A 20,440-nucleotide genomic window follows, 5' to 3' on the forward strand; every position below is an offset into this window, starting at 1 on the left:
GCAGGTACAGGGGCTGTTTGTAAAGTGCTGTGATGCAAATGCTGGGCATCACCTATCCTTGATGAGGTCAGCTTTGTGCATTGTTTCTGGATATTTCTCTTGACATCCGTGAAGGTCTTGCATTGCTGTGTCCATAGCTCCAAATCTCTGGGGCATTGCTGGACAAAGCAGGGGTCTGTCATATTTCTCTCTCACTTCCATCACCTTTCAGCTGCCACGTTTAAAACTATCTGCTAGTGGGTGCCACGAGATTCAAGATAAACAGATGTGGTAGAAAAAAAAAAGGATAGATGAGATGGGTGGGACTAGAGAATTGTGTAAGAATTGTATGAGGGAGCTGAGAGCATGCCGTGGGAGCATGTAGGAGAACGGGCAAACATGCACATGCATATAGGGAGTAAGAAGCTGCTTTCACTAGTATTCATTTGTTAAGGATTTCTGCTGTTGTATTTTGGCAGTCCTACATCATTAGTCCAATGCTAACACTCAGACCGTTCACAGTGTTACACATTGCCTCTGAGACTTGCAGCCTCAAGGAGAGGTGCAGGAGCATGGGTTCACCTGCTGTTGTGGTCAGTGCCCTGGTGTAGAAAATTTTGGAAAAGTGGAATTTTTACTGCTGGAGGATGCTGTTTTCTTTGTGCACCGACTGCTACTAAGACCAAGCAAAGGCTTGTCTAGACCAGAGCTCAGGGTTACTTATTATCCTCATAATCCCTTTCCTGTTGCCAACAGCAGTGGCTGATGTGGGTAAGTCAGGAGGGAATGCTCACATCATGGGTAGCCTCTTTCCTATGAACTTCATTAAGCTTTGGACAATTAGCTCAAGATGCGTGATTATTTTGTTTGTGTGAACAGCAAGACAAGCAGAGTCTCCTCTGAGTGTTTCTTTCAAGCAAACCAGCATGACTGAAAACTGGGAGCTTGCCAGAAAACGTTACGTGAAATAGTAGTGGCAGGTTCATCTTAGTGTGGGCGGAGAGAGAGCTGTACCCTCTCTTTTACTACTTCAAACATGCAGTGTCCATATGCCGTAGACGAGCTGGTTTAGGGATGGAGTATGAAGGCTACTACTCGATCTCCTTCACGCAAACGCTGTGTGTGTGCTGTAGATAGATAGTCTGGTGGAGATGAGTATCAGCTGTTGATGCAGTCCAAACACACCGCATCAATATTCAGTGTGCTATAGGCAGCCCCGTTTTTCTCCTTTATATTTACTGTTAGTACACAGAGCCAAATACTACCCAAAAAAAAAAAAAAAAAAAAAAAAAAAAAAAAAAAAAGGAGGAGGGGGTGTCACATGATTAAATTAATTCCATTAATTATTTAGAAACAATCAAAGGAAATACAAGACATCTGGCTTTAAGCCCAAACAACTCATGGCACTGCTGTTGCCTTGTAACCTCATCAGCTCTTAGTCCAGTCATCTCTCTTCTTCTTTCATTAAGGACACAGGAGATGGCCCCCCTTCTTTCCTGCCTTATTTCTGGCAGCTTGGAACACAGATCACAAGACTGGACTATACAGTTGTCTGACTCTGTGTGTAGAAAATCTGATTAGTTCTACGATGAAACGGCACCCCACACACATCCCTATGGTATACAATAGTGTTTGATTACCAGTGTGTTGCAGCCATAGGTCGCGTTTTTCCCTTCAGCGCAGCATCGGGAACTAGCTGCTGTAGGAGGAAAAATATTGTTGTTACTGCAAGGGCTCAAAGTCATGAAACGTGCGTATTACGTCGGGCAGCATACAACATACATCCCAAGGTTGTGTAAGAGGACCGTGGCAGCACCAGAAATAGAGCCTGGGACTTGGGTTACCCAGTCCACTGGCCTTGGCATTCTCCTTTCCCTGGCTGAGGCCAGTGGTCCGAGCCTTTGTAGCTGTGGCCAGGCATTTTCCATTGGAATGATTTTTCAGTGGAAATTCTTTTTCTTGAAATATAAATTTTCCTTGGGAATAACTGTTTTACCCAAGAAAAAAATCAAAACAAGTATTTCCCAACTGCTGGTTCTGGAAGGCTCTTTACTCTCTCTCTCTCTCTTTTTTTTTTCTTTCTCTATTTTCTAGCTAGTTAACAGAAAAATTCCATTTCAGTTATCTCAGAGGCAAATTTTTGTGGGAGCACCTTATCATAGGAAAAAAAGACCCACATTTCTGTTTTCTCATTCCAGCTCAAGAGCAGGAAGCTTTTGCCCCCCAGCCCCAGTGATTACATCTTCATGATAAGACAGGGCCATTTTCTGTTCGTCTCTGATCCTCCGTTTTGTTAGGATAAATAATTTAATCATGCAGTTCTCATGTTCTGTAGCTAAATTAGTATATACAACTTCCTAAAACAGTTTTACAGTTATTGGGGCAAAACAAAGGTTCTTACTGGTCATGAGGATTCCACTTTTCTGTGCGCTGGTGAATGTGGACCCATTTTGATTAGTAGCAGCTGTGTTGAAGCCATTCTCATTATGTCTACTGGTAGTGGAGAGGCAGTGACTTTCATTTTCTTGCTTTAATCGGAGAAGCGTAGTTTCACTGGCTGTTGTTCCCTTAATGGTTGCTGAGAATTGCATTGAAGAACACTTGTTTCATGAAAAGGCATTGAAACTTCTATCACAGTAAGGATATCTAGGCCGTCTTTGCCTACTCTTGACTACTGTTTTGAAGATGCACATTCCCAATTATCTGTTAAAAAGTACCCCTGAAATGAAATAAGCTTCCTTGTCTCTGAAAAGCTTACTTGAGACTACTGCTCCCTGTTGCTTGTACTATTCCATAGCCTACACTTTGTCCTCAGAGAATGATGGCATCAGATGAACATATTGGCTGTGATTTTTCAAAGTATGCGGTTACCCACATTTGGTTCCCACTGCATTTGATGTGTGTTAACACTACCTTCCACAAAGGCAGTTAGACCCATGCAGAAGGCTTTAAACACAAAAACCAAACCCCACTTCTAGCACCCTGGGCTATTTGCAGGCAAGGACATATGTTGTAATTGCTTATGCTGCTTTACAGAGTGTTTGTCGGAGGTGCTTAGCCTGCTCCATGAGTAATAGCATAGTTAATTTTGACGACACGATAGGTATATTTCTTTAATGTTGTCCTTTTAAGTTTATCGTATGTTTTCAAAATATTGTATCCCTTGGAGCTGAATCTAAACAAATATCCTGTAAAATAAAAAAAAAGCTCTCAGTTTAAGCTATTCCAAGATTTCATATATTTATTTCCTCACACTGAAGGAAATTAATATTGTTGTCCTTAAAAGCAGTCATTATGTGCAGTTTGTTGTTCATGTAAAACTTACATTTTTCTTCCCTTTTTCTTCTCTCCCTTTACTTTGCCTTTTCCTAACATCTACATGGTGTGCTGATGGCAAGAGCAGCAGTGGTTGGCAGTTTTCCTCAACTTTGCAAGAGAGACAGAGAGATTTGGTTGGAATGAAACCTTGCTCTCCGAACAGTCTGCTTGAGATGCAGCATTGAAAGGTATCATCTCATTTTCTGTCTTAAAACCAAAGATGAAAACCACAAACAGGTAGAAATTTCAGTGCCAAACCACCTGTTGATTCACAGCAGAAAAGCCCTTTGGCAATACATTTTTCACTGTTTCCAGTTGGAACATTTGTGTGGCAGGTACCCACAGTATCTGTCTGTACCTGCAATTTCGGTAAAGAGGCTGATTCAATAGGGAAGGTTTGGACTGAAATTTGGGTTATTAGATGGACAAAGACTTCTCCAATTTTCAGTTTGTTTTTTGACTAGAGGAGCATATATCACTCATATAAATTGTTCCAATATTGAAGGTACTAAACCTGAAGTCACCTGCTGTGCATCATAGAGCAAAAAGAGATTCATTTAAAGTGCTGTGTGTGGAGAGTCCAGATTTGCAATTGCATCATATCCTGGTGTATGGTGAAACTGTGAAAACAAAAGTTGCGCAATACCCTGTTAGTAGCATCATTTCTTCATCTTTTGAGAGCATTAGAAATCCAAAAATCATTCAAAATTGAGCTAAAATGTTATCCTTGGACTGCTATACATATGCTCCCTGTGACACGTGCGTTACAGAAACAGCCACTGTGTGTTAATATGGCATTAAGATTTTGGACTCCACCCACAAAAATTAATAACATCCTTGAAATAAGAGTGATGTAGGATGCTGACACATTTATGTCCATATGTTCTTGGACATGTGTCCTCCAGTGCATGATAGAACTCGAATTCCCAGATATTCTTATTTTTCTTATTTCCTGTAAAGCCATGCTGAGGAACTAGGAGAATGTAAATGATGGCAGGCTGGCAGGCTTTGGCCCAAGGAGAGCTGTACAGCGGAACCATATTTTACATTTTTACATGCTCTTATCTGTTTTATTCTGCTAGTAGAACTAGTTGACTTCCATGGATTTGCATAAGTATAATTTAGAACAGACTTGGGCCATGCTATTTATATTTGTGCAGATTGCTTCATGTTTGTGAAACAATTATTTCCTGTGGATCTGCAGCATTGACCAGTGTTGTGCAATGCTTTCATATGTATATATGACTGGTTAAAACACAAAATGTGTTTTGAAGCAACATGACAAGGACCAGTAAAAGCTGCGCAGTAACTGAGCTACCCTTGGCTGTCCATATAATGTCCAATTAATGTGGTTACTGTGCTCTGAAGCCCTTCCAAGGCTGAATAAGACATTCTGAAGCCTGGCAAAATACACAATTTTTTTTCCCAAATTTTCTAAAGATTCCCATTACAGATGCTACAATGACATGAGGACACTGTAATCCATATCTTCGGTAGCAGTAACAATGACGGGTGTGAAGTATATCCCCAAAATCTGAAGGTGTGAATTCTAACCATCAGTGAACTGTGTGTGAGAATTCGATGTAGTAAAACCTAATTCTGTGCTGAAGGGGAACACTGTGAACTCCCAGCATAAAATAAAAGATGTTCTGTTCTCTACTGCACTATCTTGAGCCAAACTCAGCATCTAAAAGCCAAGCAGGGTTCTTTCATCACCAGTCATAAAGATGCTGTAAGTCAGATTGTCCCCTCGGGCTATATTTTGACAATGTAGTAAATCGAGCTTTAGGAACTTTCTACCAGATCGAGAACTCTTGTCACCTCAAAACACAAAGCACAGATCCATTATAAATTCATTCTTTCTGGTGAAGATTTTTTTTTGAAAAATGGTTTGACGCTTTGACTTTATAGCAGCAAACTGCATGCCTTACCCAGTATCTTATGTTCCCTGCTGCTACCACTAAAACATATAAGAGCAAGTATAAATGGGATCTCATGCCCTCACACGATCCAGATGAAATCTGCACTGTGGAGTTAGCCATTAGTGCACAGCCTGTTAATGTTGTTAATGATCAAGCACCATCAGCTCAGTTACTCCTCTGCATTTCGTAGTCTTCCTGTTGTTCCCTTATTACACCACCCTACCCGGAAAGGTTGCACAGGCAGCAGTAAAGCAGTAAGAGCAAAATCTGATCTGTGTTCAGAATGGGATTGGAAAGTATGTTGGATTTTGTATATGTGTATCAGCACCTCCAATTCACTGAGCTGTGTTGAGAAGAGTGCAAAAAGCGAAGTCTTGTTTCTTTCACTAAATGAAGCCAGACTGATACAGGAAAAGTACAAGGACAAATTCCTTTTCACATAAACACTAGAGAAGCTAACGGACAGACAGAGCTTCGGAGTTTTGATTTTAGTATGAGTTTGGCCAGAACTGAAATTCGTCTAAAATTCTTATTGTTTTCTTCTGCCCTCCTCCCCTTGCTTTTCTTTGCTGTGAGATGAATGCATCATGCCCAGATTTTGCAATTGTAGCTTTGTGCTTAAAAGCCACACTGGCACAATGAATGCCTTTACTGAATTATATTTCAGAACTCTGGGAGTTTGTAGTTTGGAAAGGCAGAGCTGCTTGCAAAGTTTTCAGTTTCAGAAATGTTGTGCACTTGAACCTATGTGATTTCCTTTGTCTTGGAGGGCAAAGGTGATTCTCAATCTGATGACCTTGGTCTCCTGGAATGAAGGGGGGAAGAGGAGGGAAGAACTTTCCAATGATACTGTTGATAGTGCTATCTTTAAAATATATTCTTTGGAGTTTTGAGAAGTTTTTTATTTGCTTTCATTTTCTCTCTGACCTAATTAATTTTATAGGACCTCTCCATGGACACAATTTATATGACAAATGAATTGCTTTAAAATTTGCTGTCAGGGTACAAAACCCCTTGTTTATGGTAAATTTAAGATATTTCTGCATGCTTTCCCTCTATAAATAGTGATCTACCAGAGATACTTTGTCTTCTTTATTCTTCAGATAGTTTGGAGTCTATAGTGACTTATTGCTAGTATTAAAAATACTGAAAAATATTCATAAAAAGGGGAAACATTATTATAATTCATCTGTGGTTAGCAAAAAGTGTCACTAACAGGGAGGTTAAATTCTCAGCTTAGTCTAGAATACAAACTTTAACCACAAGTCCATGTGTTGTAGGAAGGAAAAGGACAGACCATCTTCATTGCTGTATTCAGGACTGTCCCATCTGCAGCATTTGTGTTAACGATGCTATTTAAACCTTTGAAGCCCGTGAATCTTTTGGATACCTGCTCATGTCCCCCCTTTTTTTCCATATCTACACAATCTACCGATTTCAGTAGGATAATGCACACATTAAAATATTTACCTTTGGCTTTCAAGGCTGCACATGCTTTTCTGAAGGGTTAGAGATGTGAGGGATGTAATACTCCTGGTGAAAAGAATCAGTGTTTTACTAACAAAAGCAAGAGCTGGTTTGCTGTAATTTTGGGGTCAAAATACAATGTTTGGAATTTACTTGGATTTTTAAAAAATCTCCAGTAGCATTGCAGTTAGGTATTTATTCCTGAGGTTGGGTAGTGACACTAAGTTTCCTTTTCCATAGAAAATGAAATGCAGAAAATAGTTTAAATGGGGATAAAGCAATGCTCAGTAAATCTTTTAACAATTTTTGCCTTGGTTATATAGCATAATTCAAGGAAGGGAACTTTTCTGGTAAAAATGCACTAAGCAAGGCAAAACATTCTAGCATTAATTCATTAAAATATTCAAACCAGTGCTTAGAATTAAGGCTATCCTCCAATGCTATATGGACGTGGGATGTCTGTGCCCTGTCACAGGTTCTTTGACCAGAACGTGGCCAGGCTTCGCTGGCCAACCAGCATCCTGAGCAGGATTTGAGGAGCATCTTTTGTTAACTTTGTTAACTGCATTGAGCTGTGGAGCTGGCAAATTTGCCTAAGGCGATGATAGCAGGGAAAGGGTATTGTGCCTGGAATGTATTTTGAAACACTGGATGCACTTTTTTTTATTTTTTTTTTCTATTTCCATCTTGCATTCCCTGCTTTTATAAAGGACTCCTAAGTAATTTCAGAATTAAATTACCTCACTAGCAGTTTTGTGGCCCTCATAAATATGATGAAGACTGACTCCCTCTGTCTCACTTTTTCTTGTGGTGCTTAACTGTCTTATGGCACGTTAAAAATCTTCCTTCGGCATCAAGACAGCATATTTCTTTAGTTAAAGATAAGGTTCACAGGCAAATGTAAAATAGTTATTTATGTTAGATCTGCACTAACTCTGACTTCTTCCTTTTTTTGCGATGATAAGTTATTTTCCTTCCTTTAGATGGATTAGAGAGAACGTGGTGCTGTCCCACAGTCCCCAGCTTTAATTTGAAAATGGATCAAGTTCAGGTTCTGACACACTTGGCAGAGCACCATCGTTTTTCTACCCCTCCCTCAATCTGGGCCATAATTGTGGATATCCTGTGGACTGCAGCCCAGAGACTGCCAGTACTGGGAGCATACGGAACGGAAGAGATGATGGCAATAGCTGCGTAGCTCGACCTGACATTTGCCTTGTTTCTCAGCCGCAGAGTGCGATGGGGGGAGCAGAGGGTCTAGTGTGAGCTGCAAGAAAGTCCTTGTGGTTTTGAGGTACAGTCACCTTACCTGACTCGGATATTGATACTAGGTGCTGTTGGCACTTGTTATATAGACATACAAATAAGGGGTGTTTTAAAGGAAAAGAAAGGAAGCAAATAGATAAAGTCACACTCTAGGTAATTCCACGGCTTACAGTGAAGTTGCACTGGGGATAGATGTTAACCCCATAAAATCCCGAGGTCACAGATAGCCTTATGACAGACCCTGATAGCTTTGTGGAGACAGATTATGTCAAGCCCTCAAATTTGGAAATGTAGCAATTCCTCTGTAGTAAGATTGCAAATGAACACCCATTTGGAGATTGCCAACATTATCACAGTTTGTCAGGGTGATCTCACAGCCCACAGAGCGCCGTAAGAGATTGCTTTACAAGTTCTGAAAGATTAGAGTGTTGAAGTATGTGACACTGGAATGATGCTTTGATGCCTGGCTTTGTCAGTCAGCCAGACAAATAAATAATATCCACTTTTTATTAGTGTAAAGCATAACAGGTAATGTAAATGTATAGAGAAACATTTCCTTGCTGCAGCTACGTGGAGCACTAAAATGTAGGCTAAACAAAAATGGGATGTGTTAATGTCAAATCCTTGGAACTGGCAGTTGCATGCGTACATAGGTCAGTGGCTGCAGTACAGCACTTATTACTATTTCAGCAGGTAGTACTTTAAAGCATGAGCATTATTGTATGGCTAAATGAAACAACAAAAATAATTTGTCAGTCTTGGGTTTTGGTCATCTACTGAAACACGAAAACATATGTTCTAGTGAATGAGGAATGGAGTTCTGGCTAGCAAGGAGCTGGAGTGCAGAAGCCTTGGGTTCTGCTCTTCGCTTTGGGAGAGAGCAATGCAGCTGTGCAGTTAGGATGTGGCATGGAGGTTAAACAGCAGAAGAGTACAAAATTCAGTATTTCTTCCATTGTAGGAGCAATGGAAAAGCTTTTGGGTAACGTGGAGACTCTCAGAGTTTTGTTATGAGTTTCAGGTACTTAAAACTTTAGAGACCGAGGTGAGAATAATCTCAAAATGTATTAATTGGCCTTTTTGACTTTCTGCATCAACTGAATTTAATAGGCTACCTTTCTTCCAGATTTGTTCAACATTCAGCCCAGGTTTCCATAAACGATACATGGTCTGAAAACCACTTGTGGAGCCTCAGATAGGAACCATTTACATTGTAAAGGGTTCCAAACAAGGCAAATTTGTCAGTCCTTGTGCCAGTCCTTAGCAATAGATCTGATTTATGACAGCTCTCAGCCTTTAAACTTTGTGGAACAGGAGGTCTAAACAGCACATTTGTTGCACTTGTTCATTCTTACACCATTACATTGTAGGATCAGGATCAGCTACAAACTTCTGCATCACTAATCCACCTGCAGGTAGAAAACCATCATTCTGCAGTTGTGTCCTGCCTTGATACCAGATCATAATTTATCCTTGACCTTGAGAGTTTTTGCCCCTATTTCTTCGTCCTTATGAGCAGCAAAGTACTCACAGGTACCCAAGCATTAGTTAGTGATTGCTTACACAAACCTTGAGAAGCTTGAATGCAAGACCCTGTGTAAGGGCATAGAATTTTTATGACTGTTATTAACTGAATGCCTAAACCTAGACAATGTATTTGCACATGTAAGTAATTATGATGCACTTCAAGGCATTCTGTTTGTAATGCTTTGTAATGCTTTGCTCTCCATTTCCTACAAATCAAATTACTGGGGGATAGATTTGATTTCCACATCATTTTGAAAATATTTTCTTTTTCTTTTTTTTTTTAATTTCCTTTGTATTAATTTTTTTTTCAAAGTTCAAAACACAACCAACTGTGACTAAATGCATAAAACCAAACAAAAAACCCCTAAAGTATAACAAAATTAAAGACAGCCTAAGATGATATGCAGCAAACAATGTAAATCATACCTAACAAACATGGTTGTAATAATATACCTTATCCATGTCTGATCCACTAATAACAAATACTTATTCAGAGAACAAATAACTCATTCTTCTTCTTAGTGAGAGACAGAGAGAAAGGCAAGCCCCAAATTCAAATTATATCTTGCAGTCTAAACAAATACGAAAAACCTGCCAAATCTTCTTATAGACAGCCCAGCAATCTTGTATTTTCATTGTATCTTTTGGGAACAATAAGATTGGGAGGAGGGGAAAAAGGCCAGTTTTTACTGGGAACGTGGGGCCTGATTTTGTACCTTTTCCATGAGAAGTCTGTACTGCCTTCTGTTGAAAGGTTTCTGCTGTGGATACTGGACTCAGACCAAAACCAGAAGGCACAGGCTGGGGCTACTTTTAATGACAGGGGTTTTTTCCCTCCCTCATGAGAAGTTTCTTCAGAAGTGTAGGCTTGACAAGATTTCTTTGAGAATAAAGATTGCTACTAGAATATAATTAATACTTTCCTCTCTGCAACATGGCCAGATAGGTTTTTGCCATCTTCCCATTTCCTTTCTGGTTGCAGAAGTAATTATTATTTGTTTAACAGAAAAACAGCATCCTCCCTGTCCTATATTCAGGGTGCATCACCATCTTCTTCAGTCCCCTGCAGCACTCCACTGGGCTCTGTTTGCTTCAGTTGAGTTCTGAGCCATGAGTTGGTACTGGTGTGGTGATGGCAGAAGGTCTTGCAAAGGGGCAAAAAGGCAGATTTTCAGGTATCATGCAAGCCGTGGTATACCTTATGCGTCATGCAGTGTCTGTTTGTCATTTGTGACCAGATCCTGACCCTAGGATCTGTGCTAGCTGTGATGCCAGCTTCGCCATTTCCCCCTGCTAGTGTGAGAGCAATTTTTGCCTCATTACCTTCTGATGAGAATTCATCTCTAATAACATTTAAAAAAAAAATGCAAGAAAGATTTGCCTTGCTCTCTCTTCCATCAGGGACTTTGGGGTAGAAAACACCTGTCTTTCTCGTGACTCTTCTGTCGACATTTTTGTGCTTTGTACTTGTCACCCCTTCCCTGTGGGCTGTGGTCACTTGTTTGGGAAGAGCTTCAGCTCTCTGCATTTCTACGCTGGGGAAGCTGCTGAGGTTGCGGGGGCTATGTGCAGGGAGGTGTAGCAGGGTACTGCTGGGTGTCTTTGGATTTTAACTCCAGGTCTTACGTAATTCCACCCCTCCCAAGCCAGCCTCTTTGCCTGCACCTCTCCTGCTGCTCCAGCATGTTCCCTTAGCTGTTGTTCTACCCAAAATGGTGGTGCTGCAGGGCTCAGCAGTGGCAGGGTCGAGGAGAGAAGGCCAGGAGATGCACTGGCCTTCCCTAGCCTTGCACCCTGTCCTTCACAACGTCTTGTGATGAATGCTTCGGAGAGAAGAGCAAGACGCTCAGCAATGATCAATGCCAGAATGACCTAAGCACTTGATTTATGTTGGAAACTTGAGGGGAGTTTCTCATATATTCTCAATATATGTATAAATGCCTAAATCATTTTGGGATCCTGCTATTCTCCTTGCCTAGGGTATTATGGTCATGAATTTTACAATTTCCAGATGATATTTCTTGCCACTATTATTACTTGAGGTTTAAAAAGCTCCATCAGTGCATGGTGCTCCGCACCTACCCAGGAGTATCGGCTGCTTCTTGCAAAGACCCACAGTCCAGTATATGCATTGATTCCACCAAAACATGATTTCCTAAAACACCTTTTCCCTTCAGGCTTTAAAAAAAGAACTTTATTAGCTAGAGTGTAAAATAAAAGAGAGAAATGGCGGTACCAGCTGCAGAAACAGAGGTGCCAGCTTCAGATACAGAGCAATCTCCTAGAGGTGGGCAAGCAGTCCTTACTCCCTTCTCATTGCCAGGGAGAAATTCTTAATGAGCTTTGTATGTGTTCTCTTTGAGGTTATTATTAAATGTAAGATACCTGGCCTTTTCCCCCCTGCATGTGTATAACATCCTGGCAGGGGAAAGAACCCTTTAAGAAGGATTTGGGGAATGGAAGGATGTTTGTGGCACTTGTTGAGAGAGGCTGTGGAGGGCAAATTGACCTCTGTGGTGGATGGACTTGATGGGGAAGGAGATGAGGAGAAGAACAGGAGAAGAAAATGAAAATTCAAGTATAGGCAGGGCCTCAAAGGTCAGGCATAGATTAACATTTATCTTTATAGGTTCTGACTTTTCATTGCAAAATCATCTCCTTTCTGAAGCAAAGGCCTAGGTATTTAACCTGTAGTGTTTTTGTAAAAATGCACACCTATTTGTAAAGAGACAATGTGCCCAGAACGTGGTTTAGTGAACGCAGAACATGTCTATCAGTTACATCTCAGCTGTATTTTCTTCTCTTTCGTTTTTCTTTACAGCCATGAGACGAAAATTCTTTGTATTTAAGAATTTTTATTTCTGACAGGGAAATGGTCGCATGTATGGGAGATGTTTAAGGAGGCTGCATTCGTTTTCAGTGACCATGTCTCCTATTGCACTATGACAAGGCAGATTGCAGGCTGCTTCTGTTCTGCAAGAGCTTAATTCTCTAAGTCCTACTGGCAGGGAGTCAGTAGTATATTCCATGGTAGAAGGAAGGATTTGCTTAGGTGTTGATGGACCGAGGTGAGGCCTTAAGATGCAAGGCTTCCTATAGCACAACCCAAATACTGTATTCTCCCCAGAGGGTGGCAATAGCAGATGTTTGTGTATGGTGACACCTAGCCCACAATATGATTGGGAAAATAATTCTCAGTGGAAATTTCACTCCATTGTGCTGAAGGGAAGTGAAGCACCATTTATTGATACGACTGAAGAGTTTTACATTCTGTCATGTTATGGATAGAGAGGAATAGTAAAATAGCTTCCACTTAGCATGTTATCAGTGCAGCCACCAATTATAGGGAATTCACTCATGCACAGTGCTTTCTCACCAAGAAAAGTAAACTTCTGCAGTACCTAGCATAGTCATCAAACTCTTTGCATGCTCATCTAATATGTGCAACCATTCTCCGGGTTACGGTTTTGTATGAAAACGGGTATATACCACTGCTTCTCTTAATCTTGCCAGTGGACAGCTGGAATAGACATACAAAGTCTTAGGAAGGCATGCAAACAACCATGCAGATGTTTTCCCTCTCTCTCTCTCTCTCTGCAGTCACCATGTATCAAAAAATACACATATGATGATACATCTTATGTCAGGGGAAAAAACAGACTACACCCCATGCAGCCATCACACCTTGAAAATAGACATAAAATGGTAAGTCAATATGAATACACAGCTCCTAACAGCCTAATAGAATAGATCACACCACAGCCAGGTACATCTGTTCTCAGCACTAACCATTATCATTAGTTTAAAACACTTAAAATCACTGAGCTTCCTTAGGTCTGGGGACAGATTATACCAAGAAGAATCTGCTAAATAGATTTAGCAATGTAGCAAGCAGGGACCTTGACTACATTAAAACAATACATTTCGCATCTCAAAGGCTGTAGGCTGTTTTCAGAGGAACAGTCTGAATGAAGAATGACACTAACACCGTATAGCAATTTCTTTATCACCGTTTAAATATAGAGCTTGAAACTCTTGGACAAACAACTGTGCCAAACTGCAAAACAATTTGTTTGTGAAAAATCAGCTATCCTGTAGCACGTGTTCTCATCGGCCTTCAGCTTGAGATGCAAAGACCTGACTGTGACTGGACTTCATAGCGTGTGGCTGACACAAAGAATCAAATCTCTCTTAGGTAGGAAAAGAAATGAGGAAACAGAAGAAATAACAAATTTCTTCTTGTCTATCTTCCCAGTCTGGTGTCTGACTGCTGTGAAGTCAGATACAGGATCTTGCAGAGGCATTGAAGTCAGTCAAGTCTTGAAGGCTTCAGAGAAGGTTTCAAAAAAATAAAAAAGTTTGATATACATGCATCAGTGACTACTCAAGTAGTACATTGTTGCTTGTCTAAGACTTGCTGTAAAGGAGCTTTTGAGGAAGGTATGTTACTGATTCAGTGGGAATCAGAAGAAAACTGTTTGGCTCTTCAAAAGAGGTGGAAGTGAAGCTAGGCAAAATGATGGTGATCAAATTAAACATATGAAATACTGGGTTTGATAGTGAAAAATGTGAAAGATGTGGAAAAAATTCATGTACGTTTTGTGTTTTAGTTGACAACAGGTCCAGGAAAATAGGTAAAGGTTTAGCTTGTATTCACATAGGTCAGGATGACAAAGAAAAATGTTTGAATTTTATTAATGTCGGTAGGGGACAAATATGTGGAAGACCTTCAGTACGTGGTTCCATATATCTTCTTCCAGACTCAGAGTTCTTCAAAAATACTCCAACTCTTAAGAGAAAAATCAATCACAGATACGCGTGAAAGGACATCTCATTTCTTATCAAGCTGACTCATTTTAGAGTCTCAACAGAAGGTTGAGATCCCATGCTTCCCTAGTGTTGTCTTATCCATATCAGTTCCACTCCCAATGCCCCAAATTAAAGAGGAGTTAAGGCTGACCCTATCTTCACCAGTTTATTTTTCCACCACTAAGTAAGCTGGCTATTCTGCCTGGTGCCAGTATCAGAACCTACTTCACTGCTCTGACAGGGTAACATACCTTTGGTGTTTGCCAGCTTGAGCTGCAATTTGGTGAGCTGCTATTCTTGTTTCTTAGAGGCTACATCATACCCTTCCTTTTCAAAGTCCTGGGAATGATTCTTGATGAGGGAGGTGCTGCAGTGGAGACTGAAGGATTTTTTTTCAGGGAGTCTTCTAACACGGAGTTTGAAGAGTCGTGGATTTTTGAGGCAATATCAGCAGCTTTGTGGAAAAAAGATAGGCTAATAAACAAGATGCAACTAAGCTCCATCAATATCCAGTAAGATCAGCATTGTTTTTGTGCAGAACCTACCTCTGGTGCAGTACAATAGCAGCACAAGAAAGCTTCTGTAGTTCTAGTTTCATCTTCTGGCTGTCAGTTCTCTGAATTTTTTGATTAGTGTTTCTTCCACTTACGCTTTGCCAAATCTTGGAAGTCCACTGTGAAAATAAAATATAATGTCTTGTCGAGGGCACATGATCCATAGTGTAGATGTCTTTATGGAGCAGAAGCTAAGGTTCCACAAAGCATCATGGAGTACCACTTTCTAACCTCTCCTGGAGGCTGAGTGTATCAATCTCATCCTAATGGGCACTGCTTTCACCTTTGAGGTTCATCCTTTTTCTGCTAGAGTACGATTTATTGTAGCTGGGCATGAAGACTTCAGGACTTAGAAAACTCTGCCTAGCAAAAAACACCAGATTGTATGTGCTTGGGAGCACAGATTACTGTAAAAACACTGGGTATCGATGCTGCTTCCCCGTGTAGGTTAAATCAAATCCTTGCCTTCAGCGTACCCACATAACCCGCACATAATGCATGGAGCCCAAAAAATTACTGTCAACAACTGTGCTTCTCTGGCACAATCAGTCTCTCTGTGCTAAAGGACAATCTGTAATTTTCTCAGGAGGCAGTCGGAGCCTGTGCAGTTAATTCCCTCAGGAACTGGTGGGTAGCGTATACCTCACCACTCTCTGCTGCTTCCCATGGGAAGAGTATATCTTCCATCATGCTTTCTTAAATATAAATGCAGGGCATCGAGCACATTAAAATACCCTACCAAAATAGGAAACCATATTGCACCCACTTGTATCTCTGGAGAAAGGCGAGAGGAAGGAATAATTCATGGTAGATATGTGAGATGGCACCCTCAAAGCAATATCTGGACGGTGCTCTGGTTGCACGGCGATGGTCAGGGAACCAGAAGCTGAACAGAATAGGTGAATACCATGGACTCTGGTAGGAGGAAAGGGCAGCTTGTGACAAGAAATAACCCACAGGGTGTGCCTGTTCATTCAGCCCCAGGAAGGGGATAGGTGGGATATAATTTTTGTAAGAAAAAAAAAAAAAAAAAAAAAAAAAAACAACTAGTAAAGTTGCCAAGAACAGATATTTTATAATCTGTGCTAAATCTCTGCTGGAAAACATGAACAGCAATGAAACTGAGAAGACACTAAAAGAAATTCGGGGCAAAGTGCCAGACGCCCAGACGGAAGCAGAATGTGGACCAAAAAGCTTGCGACAATTGGGTAATTATGGTTTATGAATTTCAGCTTTAATCTGTAGTTCAGTGAGTCCTGATTAAATATCTGTTAAACACAATTAAAGTTTGTTTTTGTATTTCACCGTCTTGATCAGAATAATTAGAGACTGCGTGTTTCATGTCAAAAGTAGCAAGAGGAATTTTAGTGAATGAACATCGTTTTTAAAAGCCATTTGTAGCACCAGCTGTTGGCATTATTTTATATTTTAGTGTTATCAGCATAAAGACGGGTCCTCTCAATGCTGAATGCTTTCCAGCAGGGCTAAGATTCTGGGAGAGGCATGATACAGTAGGAGCCGTGCCTGGCCATGGGGCTACGCAGAGAGCCTCAGATGAGGCTCGCAAGCCACGACGTTAGACCATACGCTGAAACGGTGGAGGGTGAGAAGTGCTGCATGCGGGTCATGTAGCACCCAGCCCGTGCTTCTCTGCCAAAGATGATTTAGATCGCGAGTGCGATGAGTGATAGGAAAGATCGCTGGTAGGGGCACGTATCTGATGAGCTGAATTTGGATTCTCTCGTTGTGGTGTCTTATCAGAAGCTCTGGGTGTCCCAAGGGTTAGGTGTTAGAGTGTTAAGGCAGAATGATAATTGTGGTGGAGTCACAAACGCTCTTGGGAAGGAACCCTTAAACTGTGCTGGTGGTGCCTTAGCGAAGGCAACAGGCTACGGTGCTGACCCTATGCAGATACTGAAAAGGATGGGTATGCACATGCTGGTTGTTGCAGGGACTTCCTAAGTGTGTTCATCTCCTTTTATAGCTGTTTCATGTTAGTGAGGAGGGGGATATAATGTCCTCTAAGTTCTTTCTCTAAAGGATAGGAAATAAAAAAGGACGTAGTGGGAAGAAAGCGGGATAGTTTCAAATAAAGGCACACCAAGTTACAGCTTCCATAGGTGGAACTTTCGTTCTTTCTTTTTTCTTCAAGAGCCTGAAATGTATTTCAATGTTACCTGAACATGGTTAGGATGCATAAATAAATCCTGTAGGGCGTGTGTGTGTGCATATATGGCTGACCTGTTTTTAGCCTTCAGATGTCTATTTATCCCAATGAACATGAATCTTCAGTCACATTTAGTGGTGCCTGAGGAGGGGGAATAAATCTCAACTATCATAAGCTAAGAATTGAAAATACCTACTAAAGAGACCTGAAAGACAACACCAGCTTCTCCTCTTGAGTAAGTGTTCTACTGCCTTGTGTTTAGTTTACTTCAAGGAATGTAGTTCCTGTGACCTTTTCAGCTTCTGCCTCTTTGCTGAGCGTCAAAAGAAGGGGGAATGCAACTGTCATATGTGGGGGAGATTTCATCTACAAGCATGGGACTGAGCCTACGGTCCTATCGAGTAGTCATCTATTAGTAACAACTTTCAGTCACCAGTGACCTAGTGGAAAGTCTGTGTGGCTCGTTATCATCATGCAGAACCATTTCATTTGCTGGCAGTCTAATGATTCACTTATGCAATAAGCTTGAAAATGCAAGAAAAGCATTAGCTTATGTATAATTTCTTTTTTTTTTTTTTTTTTTTTCTAACGCTGGTCAGCTTTTTGTAGTGTCACCTACCTTCCCAAGTAAGAGGGAAAAAGTAGCGAAAGAGAAAGCAGAATTTCTAAATTAGCTTTCCAAGAAAACTATAGATCTATTAATTCCTAAGTGAAATCAAGGTTAATGGCGAAAGAGTTGAACAGAACTTAAAAATCAAAGATACTTTGGAAGACAACATCAAAGGCATATCAAAAATATGGTGGTCTTTTTATAAGCTGCAAGCCCTGAAGAGATGGTACCCCTAATAGAGCAGAGGGAGAAAGGATCAAAGCGCTGATCACATGCGTCTTTAAAGCAGAAAGAATATCTGGAGTGAATCTATGAAGAGACAGGTTTTGGATGAAACTTTCATAGCACTGGGATCGTTTATCAAGTTTTGAAGCCCAGGTACAGTACAAATGATCAGATTTCACCAGAGAAAGAGGGAAAGGATATTTGATTCAGAATAGGAAAACTAAGACTAATTGTTATTTATCTGTAGAATGACAATACCAGTTTTTAAATGTGTGTATATTTAGACATATATGAGAACAAATACCTTTTTAAGATGTGTATTTTATTAATTTGAACCATGCTGCCTTTCTTCGAGAGGAATATATTCTGCTGAAACAAAAGACATCCATGGTATTTGGTTAAGTATGTGATTTTTTTATTTTCACTTCATAAAGTTAGGAGGAGAGGGGAAGTGGAGTTAGGGCTTTTCTTTATCTTCTGTTGCATTTCTGAATTACTCTGATTTTCCCTCAGAACCAGCTGCTTAAGTATATCTCATCAAATGGCTGAGCTAGTCCAAATCCACTACCCTTATGTCTGAGATAAAATCAGGACAGCATGTAGGTCTCTAATATGAGTTCCTTTACACGGGGGTGGGGAGGGAAATGGAAGTACTGACTTATAATTCTGTGTGTATAGGCCTTTCACAACGTGTGTGCAAGCCCAGTGGAAAAAAAAAGAAAAACAAAAAAAAAAAAAAAAAAAAGGAACTATTCCTGCTTTTGGCAATGGCATACGTAATTCTTCTGGAGAGTTTTACACTATGCCTAAGGGTCCTTTCTCGTTTAAAGAAGCACTGACAGCTGTGATGAATGGTGTTACCTGGGAAGAGGGGATATCTAGATGTTCAAACAGATCAACTTTCTTCTTATAGAACAGTAAACATTAGGTCACAAATGAGCCTGTTCTACTTTCATGGACAATCAGGATCAATTCCACACTACCTAAATGTGAACTGGATAGACTTAAGTGTAGCTGCATGCTGACATTAACAGAGGATGGTAGTTTATAACCTGTGTACATTGTCACAGCTATCCTTTTACATGAAGTCATGGATGAATGCCATGTACCCATGTTGAGTTGCCTCCTTGTCAGCAGGCAAGATTGCCCGTCCATCACTATTATCTACAACGAGGCTCATTACCTGCCAGCCAGTAAACATCTCACTCTCACCATCTGCAGTGAATTACAAAGTGACTGGAAGAATCAGGATCAGTTTGCCTTGCAGAATGATTGTCAAGTTCATTTTCATCTTTGGAGGCCCTTTGGAAATGGAAAAGATGGTGACTTGGATGGGAAAAAGGATGATGTCCATTACCCTCAGGCATACAAGCTGACTGACTGACGCTATTCTTACATACCTTCATTTTACCAAGTGCAGGTGGCTTGAAATTTTCACAGCATGCAGGTGGAATAGTATCTTTTATTCTCAAATGGCTGTATCATTTGTGATATGTAGTAGTGCCATTTTCGCATGAGCAGACAGTGTCTCATTCACAAAAGTGCTTTTTTTTTTAATAAAAATATTAATTGTACTCAGTTCAAAGTCATCTCCCATTGATAAAGCTGATGTCCAGCCCATCAGGATCCACTTAGAAAGGAGGATAGTGTACTAGGGTAATTTTTGCTGTTAACATTTTGCCAGTCAGTGTTTTTTTAAGGCCTCCAGGTAGCTTGACAATGATTGCAAACCTTAGCGTCGCTAAATGGGCATACAATGAATTCTGAGCATCTGCTTTAGGGAAGACAAAATCTATTTTGTATGCCTTTTAAGGGAAAACATATAACAGGAGGGGCAAATCAAGAATGCATCAATACATTTCTGGTGAAGTGTCTGTTGGTGATGGGTGGATAGATTGGGCATCCTGCTGTCGATTGTAGGAAGGCCAGTGGAGGATCAGGAGCATTACTGAACAAAGATCAGTCTTGTGGTTTCTCCCTCTGGCCTCCAGAACGTACCCACGTAGTGCAGAACCTGGCCTTGAGCTTGGATGTCTGTCCTTTCTCTTTGGCCTCCCTCCCAGCAAAATGCAGAGTTTAAAAAATAAAAAATAAAAAACGGAGTGATATGTTTGGTATGTCAGCCAATGGCCACATGTGCAGTGAGGAAATTTTCTCTGAGAGCTCCCAAAGCTCATAATCATTGTGCAAGACATAATTATACTCTTTAGAAATCCAGATCAGTCCACAGCAAGGGGAGGATGGGAGGGAGTGTTGCAGACGGATTTTAACAAGTGTATGTGTCTCCTTTCTGCAACAATTTTGGTCTTAAGTGCACTTGGCTAAATTCTCATTCTCCCCCGGGAGGGTTACTGGAGGGATTTCCAGGCTTTTCTGTCTGCCTGTAGCAGGCTCATGGGGAGCGAACACGCTGACTACCATTCTTTGCACCTGCTTCAGAAAGGGGCAGCATACACTCCCAGATGCTTGCCTCAGGGTGCCAGCAGGAACGGGGGAATAGGAAGAGGCTGGCACTGCTGTTAAACAGACAGTCATCCCTCTCGGGAGTCACGAAATGCCAGTGGGCACGCTATAACCAGGACTTTGGAGCTGAGCA

This window comes from Aythya fuligula, chromosome 1 (genome assembly GCF_009819795.1).
Source record: "Aythya fuligula isolate bAytFul2 chromosome 1, bAytFul2.pri, whole genome shotgun sequence".
NCBI classification, from domain to species: domain Eukaryota; kingdom Metazoa; phylum Chordata; class Aves; order Anseriformes; family Anatidae; genus Aythya; species Aythya fuligula.